This window comes from Solanum dulcamara, chromosome 10 (genome assembly GCF_947179165.1).
Source record: "Solanum dulcamara chromosome 10, daSolDulc1.2, whole genome shotgun sequence".
Classification (NCBI taxonomy): Eukaryota; Viridiplantae; Streptophyta; class Magnoliopsida; order Solanales; family Solanaceae; genus Solanum; species Solanum dulcamara.
This window is the reverse complement of record NC_077246.1, coordinates 8,557,272-8,564,926: the sequence shown is the minus strand read 5'-3', so window position 1 is coordinate 8,564,926 and position 7,655 is coordinate 8,557,272.

Genomic DNA, 7,655 nt, shown 5'->3' with positions numbered 1-7,655 from the left:
GTGGTGGATATTATAATGACGTTGAGGGTTATTTTCAAAAATTTATGCAAAATTATCCTTTTACCCCTATCTTTAGTATCCCCAAGTGTTATTTGATCGGTTTGTGTTGTTGGTTTTGTTAAAATCTTAATAGGTTGTGAATTGTGTAAGTTTTTGAGTTTTCATAAGCTTTAAGTGTTAAAAAGTAGTTTTCGGTACCAATCAGAGCTACGGGTCTCGAAATGGAGTTTCGTCAGTTCCATCAGCTCTAAAATGTGGAAATTGGTGTAGAAGAGTTGTCGAAATCACATTTGGGGTTAATACAGGGATTTGAGGTCTTGAGTTGGAAAGTTCGATTTTAATGAGCTAAGTTTGACTTTGGTCAACAAATCGAGTTTCAAGTGTCGGATGGTGATTCTGCTAGTCCCATTTGCTCCAAAACCTGTTTTCTGATCAATTTGCACTATTGGTTCATATTTATAGAATTATGAATGAGTTTTGAGGGTTAAAAACATGTTTTGAAGGGTGGTGGTGTAAGTTGACCATGGTCAAGGCGTGGTCAATGTGCGATCAACAATCAATATTACTATTTATTGAAGGTGAATATAATGTATAGGTTAAGTTTTGAGAACTTTGAACCTTGTACTACATATGAGTTGAATATTACTTCCATGCCATACATGTTTTGACTACACGACGTTTAAATTTCCTCCTTCAATACTTTGAAATGAATTGTCATGTCATCTGCTACATCATCGCCATGTAAGCACCACATCACTGCCATGTCAGCACCACATCATTAATTTTATTTATTATTTAACACTTCTTAAATTAATTTATCCTAATTGATTAATTAAAAATATATATTTTTTAAAATTAAAATAGGAAAAATAACATCACACATCTATTTGAGGATTTATATTACAACTTATAAATAGACTTTTGTGCAATTACTATTTATAAATTATTAATTACGGGCTTTAACAGATTGTTATAATTTAATTTTTAAAATTAATTATTTTAATATATTAAACTTTTTCAGTTTTAATAAGAAAGAGAAAGTAAACAATGGTGCATTAATTATATATAATGATATTCACTACAATTAAGGAATCACTTTTCCTTTTTCAACTGACACACACCTCCCACCTTCCACCCCACCTCTCTAATGTACAACAACCTCCGTCAACTTCTCTCTAATTCCTCTTTCTTCACTTTGTTTCAATAAAAGTCAAAGAGAAAATCCTCTGTCCTCCACAAGAATTCCACAGACCCCACGATTTTCAAATACGTCATTTTTAGTTTTTAGTATAGAGGAGTTCTGTAAGTTGAAGAAAGCACAAAACGTTGATCACACAACTTGAAAGAGTCTCATATTTACAGAAGGATCAGTTGTGGTAGAGATTGAGCCCCCAAGTTTTAATATATTAACCTAAGCACCAGTCAAAAAAAATGTATCACCCGTTAAGAGAACTATCACCACTGTGATGAAGAAATTAATTCCTTTGAAGAAGAAAAAAATCCAGTAAAAAGGAAAGAAACTATGGCAAAGGGGCAAAAACAAACGGAGAAGATGGTGGAATCCTCGTCAGTTGAATGTTCAGACTCAAATTTCGATTTTGTTAGTGAAAAACTATTCAAAAGGTCAAAGTTAGTTTTCAAGGGTGAGCCTTCAAAACCCTCCAAAAAAAGACCCAGTTCAAGTCTCAAAGTGGATTCAAAAATTCCTAAGCCAAAAAAGGTTAAGACTGTGTAAAGGTATTATTTAATTTTTTTTTACAGATTTGATTAATTTTTGTATGAACACCATGTTATCAAAGTTAATTTGAAAGTACTATAAATTTGATATAACCTAATTTTTTAGTCGAAACTTATATAATGCCATAATAATAATATTTTGTTTTAAATATACATGTATTAAATGCGTACAAAATAGGTTTAATTTTGGTATGAATTTTGTAATGCTGAAATCTGGTATGCACTGTGTAATATGTATATATAAAATGACATTAAATTGGTATGAAACTGATATGCATTTGCAAATAGTATTTTTCGAAGTTAATTTGAAAGTACTATGAATTTGATATAATCAAATATTTTAGTCGAAACTTATGTAATGCCATAAAAATAGTATTTTATTTGAATATACATTTGTTAAATGTATATAAAGTAGGTTTGATTTTGGTATGAATCCAATTTTGACATGAGATCAATATCCCCGAATCACAATGTTGGACAATGCATTAGGAGATTTAAATTGCTTGATAATATTGCATGGGATAGAGTTGACGATGTTATCATCCCCGTCAATGTTAACAAGTCATTTCTTTGGATTTTGGTGGTGTTCCGCATAAAACTCAAGTCTCTACGTGTATTGATTCAATGCTAGAAGGGGCTGTCCAAAAAAAATATCGTCGAAGCAGTGCAAAAGCTTGCTATAATGATACCTTTGTTTCTAACTAGCAAAACTTTTATATGAAAAGGCTGGATCTGTATTCAAACAAGCTACCTGCATATATCAATAAGGCTCATTCAAATCCCCTCAGTTACAAGTTGATGAACAATGTACCTCAACAAGATTCAGAATCAAAGCATGCATCCCTAACATATTGCATGCTTTTTTATAATATCACTTTATACTTTCTACTCATTATTTAAATTTTCATTACAGTGATTGTGGTATGTACACATGCTTGTTTGCTGAATTGATTAGTAATGGTACTTTTGATATGTTCTAAGTCGTCATTGATCCAAAATATCATCGCCAAAGATATGGTACAATTTTGTGGCATTATGGAACAACCAATATAAACGATGGCATAATCAACGAGAGCGAGGTAACAGAAATGGTTGCTAGCAGATTTGGTGGACCACGCGTATCAAGAGAGTAGGTCCCGAACACTACCAATTTTTCTATGCCAAGGCCAAGACAACTAGTTTTTAGATGAAGGATGTTCGCAACTGTTACTTTTGTTTTTTAGTTTTACTAGTCCTTTTTCTCTAATGGTTGTATATTTTTGATATAAACAATCAACTGTCACACTTCCTTTCTTGAATTAGTAGTTTTTCCTTCATTCTTATTGTGATTTTGATGTTAAACAATCAACTGTTATGTATGTTCAGTTATATGTCAATGATTTTTTGAAATTATAAATTTCTCTTCAAGATATTTAATTATCCACCAAAAATATTACATGTGACACCCAAATTTTATAAAATGAATTCAATGTTTTACTAGAATTAATTTTTTCATTCAGGTTTCATACAATATGACAGATCAACTATAATATATCATACAATAATCAAAATTTTATTAGATTTCAGTCTTCCTACAAATTTCATACAATATTTGTCACGATTCAAAATGAGCCATGAGTGGCACCCATACTTAACCTCCTAGGTGGGAGAACCGATGATACAAACCCAACTTATATTAGCTGTTCAACTTATGGAATACGAAAATAATGTGGAAGCTCAAATTATGAAAGTAAGAAATAGCAAAATTACTAAACTATATTACATACGTTCCCCGAAACTTGAAAGTCACCACATCAAGGATGTCTAATTCTAAAATACTAAGTCTGAAAATATTAAATACCAGAATAATTAAATAACATAGTTTGTGTCCGAAAATTAAGGACATCATGCCATGATCAAGAGAATTCAACACGATCTAGAAGAAATAACTCACTGTGGAAACTAATATTCTGGACACTAGCTAGATCTAAGGTCGAGTCGAAGTCGCTGGTACACTTGCTGCACTCCATAATATAAAATAAATAAAAATACAAGTAGGTTCAGTACAAGGCAACATGTACTGAGTAGGTATCATCGGTGGACTCCAAATAGAAATTAATATGCATAAAGTAATAGTAGGAAATCAACTATAACACTTAATAGGTGGCGAAAAACAAGATCAAGATCAAGTGAAAACACACCGATATAAGTACGTAATCAATCAACAATATTAAGAACACACATAAGGACTCAAGCCTCCACACCACACTCTTTTGGAAAATGAGTTATTTAAAATTAAGTATATTAAGTCATTTAAATATGTTTTCCTTTAATATTATCATGCCGAACGTGACACCTAATCCAATAATATCATGCCGGCTTGTGACACCTGATTCAATTATATCGTGTTGGCTCGTGACACCCAATCCAATTATATTATATTAGTTCGTGACACCCGATCCAATTAAATTATGCCGGCTCGTGTCTCTCGATCCAAATATATCATGTCGGCTCATAACACTCGATCCACTTATATCATGTCTGTTCATGACACCCGATCTAATTATATCGTGTCGATTCATGACACCCGATCCAAATATAATTAATTCATCATTTTTTATTATCACTTTCCACTTCATTAACAATATTTTATCAAATCTTCTTTTTCACTATATCACTTTTGATAGGAAAAGTTCAAGATTATGAGTTTCACAGTCTTGAGATTGCAGATCAATCACAACAACATATCAATCATTCAAACCAAAATAATTAAATACATAGTAAACTTTACACATTACTCAATGACTATCAATCGCTATGAAGAGTCTATTTATGATATGGAATAAAACATAACCTACCTCAACCGAAGAATCGAAGTCAAGAAAGCTAATTCACCAATGTTTTTCCTTTGTTCCACGCCTCCGAACATTTTCAATCTATCAAGTATGAATAATTCGTAAGTAACGAGTTTGTAGACACCCATATTACTATACTTCTAGCCTAAATTTCAAATATCCTAGAGCACAAATCTATAATCAAGTTCCTAATCTTAATGCCAATTAATTTGTCAAGTCTTATATTTCTTAAATTCAAGCCTAGGGTTAAGTTTCAATTACTCCAAATAACATAAATCTAATGATATTTATATAGTATAATATACATAATATTTAATTACCTATCTCAATATATCAACTTAAATCATAATGTGATATACTTAGAGGTTGGCTCTTCATCTCAGCCACTTGTACCGATCACACATCAAGCTCCAGCAACTAGTTATGCAATGAGAAGTAGTTGCAATCCAATTAATACAACATGCATTAAGTCAGTCAATGAGGATTCCACTTTAACCTGAAAAAAGGCACTAGATGCAATTTTATGGCCAATCACTTCTTTGCTCATCTTTGGCTAATCATAATGTCATAACTATCCACTCACCTCTTAATATTGTTTTATTACCAAATAATATACTAATATATAATGTATCCTAGCAACTAATATTCAGAACAGGAATGGAATTTTTGCCATTACCTGAAGCGCTGATTGTTTCTATTTGTGCTGTCAAACTGTCTCTTCTATTTTGCAGTTCGTGCATAGTAGTGGATAACAGAAATATTAAATCCTATTCTACTTTTTTTAATAAATGTGAGATAAGTGGTATAGAGTATAAAATAAATTATCAATTTAGTCCACTAATTAAATTAGTTATTTAAAATCACCCATCAACTGATTATCTGTAATTACCGAATAATCTAAAATACCCATTAAATATCTACATTAAAGCATGACTCTATTTGGTGGTGGTTGACAGGCTAACGAAGTTAGCACACTTTATTCCGGTTAGAATGTATTACAATGCACAACAGTTGACCAGAATTTATGTGAAGGAGATAGTATGGCTGCACGGGGTGCCCCTTTCTATCATTTCAGACCGTGGGAAGCAATTCACTTCCAAATTTTGGGGTAAGTTGCATGAAGAGTTAAGTACTCAACTCATCTTCATCACAACTTTTCATCCACATACCGACGGGTAGTCAAAAAGGACTATCCAAGTGCTGGAAGATATGTTGAGGGCATGTGTAATCGACTTTGGGGGACATTGGCACAAGTTTTTGCCCTTGTGTGAGTTCTCCTACAACAATAGCTACCACGCTAGTATTGATATGGAACCATTTAAAAATTTGTATGGGAGGGGATGCAGGTCATCCATAGAGTGGTTTGAAGCTTGGGAAGTGGAGTTGTTGGGGTTTGACTTAGTGAGGGATGCTCAAGATAAAGTAAGAAGCATCCAAGCTAAGCTTCTAGTGGCTCAAAGTCATCAAAAAGAGTATGATGATCTCAAGGTGAGGGATATGACATTTGAGGCTGGTGATCAAGAACTTCTAAAGGTGTCACCCACGTTCTCCTAGCTTATGTGGGGTACACATGGTGTTCCATGTGTATATGTTGAAAAGGTACCATGGGGATGAGGATTACGTCATTAAATAGGACTCGGTATTATTAGACAAGGAACTTCGATATGAGGAAGATCTAATTGCAATTCTTGATTGTGACATTCAAAAATTGAGGACTAAGGAGATAAATATAGTTAAAGTACAATAGAAACATCATTCGGTAGAGGAAGCTACTTGGGAGACTGAGAAGGACATGCGAGAAAAGTATCCTTAATTGTTCGACGAAATAGTTACTACTCTATCTTTACTTTATCCCTGTTTTCCCTAGTTAGTCACTCCGGGACAACTGATGGGTAAATTGGTAGATATTATAATGACCTGCTCCCATCGTTAGAGATAGGCCAAAGGGAAGGATTTCGGGCCAGAATATTTTGGGTAGTAACTTTGGAAAATTTGAGCCTAGGTCAGAATTGGACGAATTCTGAGTTAGGTTAAGTCTAGGTAATCACGTGAATGATGGGAGTTCAAATTTATAATTTGATTGGACAAGGTAATATTTAAGGAGATACAAAGCATTTATGGCTTCGTCGCATTCGGGCGAGTAAAACTATCGGAATCAAAGTTTGCGTGAGGGTTATATTTTAATACGTCTTTGAAAGGGGGTGTGTTATGAAATGGGGGCTTGGATCACAAACTTCGAGTTCTCTGTTCCCGCATATCCCGCCAAGTTGGGAGTATTCCCGCCAGAGAGGGACCTGTCCCGCCAGAGCGTGACAGTCGCGACTTAAGTCGTAAAAAAGACCAAAAACAGTCTTTTTCTACAACAATCAGTTTCTAAAACCTAAGAGGCAACCTATGACGATTTTCATTGATTTTCCATGGATTTCCACGCTTAAGGTAAGGGTTTTACTCCCTAGATTCATACTTTGATTCTTAGAAACTAGAAGTATGGGTGATAATCATTGGGGGAGGGTTTGAACTGAAAATATATGATGGGAAATAGCTCTAAGGTAAGATTAGGATCATGAGTTTGGCCTAGTGAATGAAATTGTGTTATATTTTTTGATATTTAGGCCATTATATTGATTCTTGATATGTATTTAATATTTTTAGACCAAGAACGAGAAGAATGAACCCGAAAAGGAAAGGCTATTGCGTTGCAAGGTTCTGAAAGCTTGAATTCAAGGTAGGTGATTATCTAGTTTTCTATATATGTTTCATATACCTGTTAAATTGCTTTATTATATGCATGTATTTATATGAATAGGGAAACATGCTAGATTATGTGTGAAATAATCACTTGCTGGCGTGTTATTGTGATGAACCTGTTCTTGGTGGTATAAATATTATAAATATTAAATGTTCTTGTAATTATGATATCTTGGGATCGAGTGTCACGTTCTGACACATAATTTGTATCGGGTGTTCCGATACGTATTTGGATCAGGTGTCACATTCCAACACATACTTGGATCTGGTGTCACATTTTGACATAGAGTTGACTGTTTGTAGGTCCTTTGAGAGGACCCTTGTGTGAAATTATAA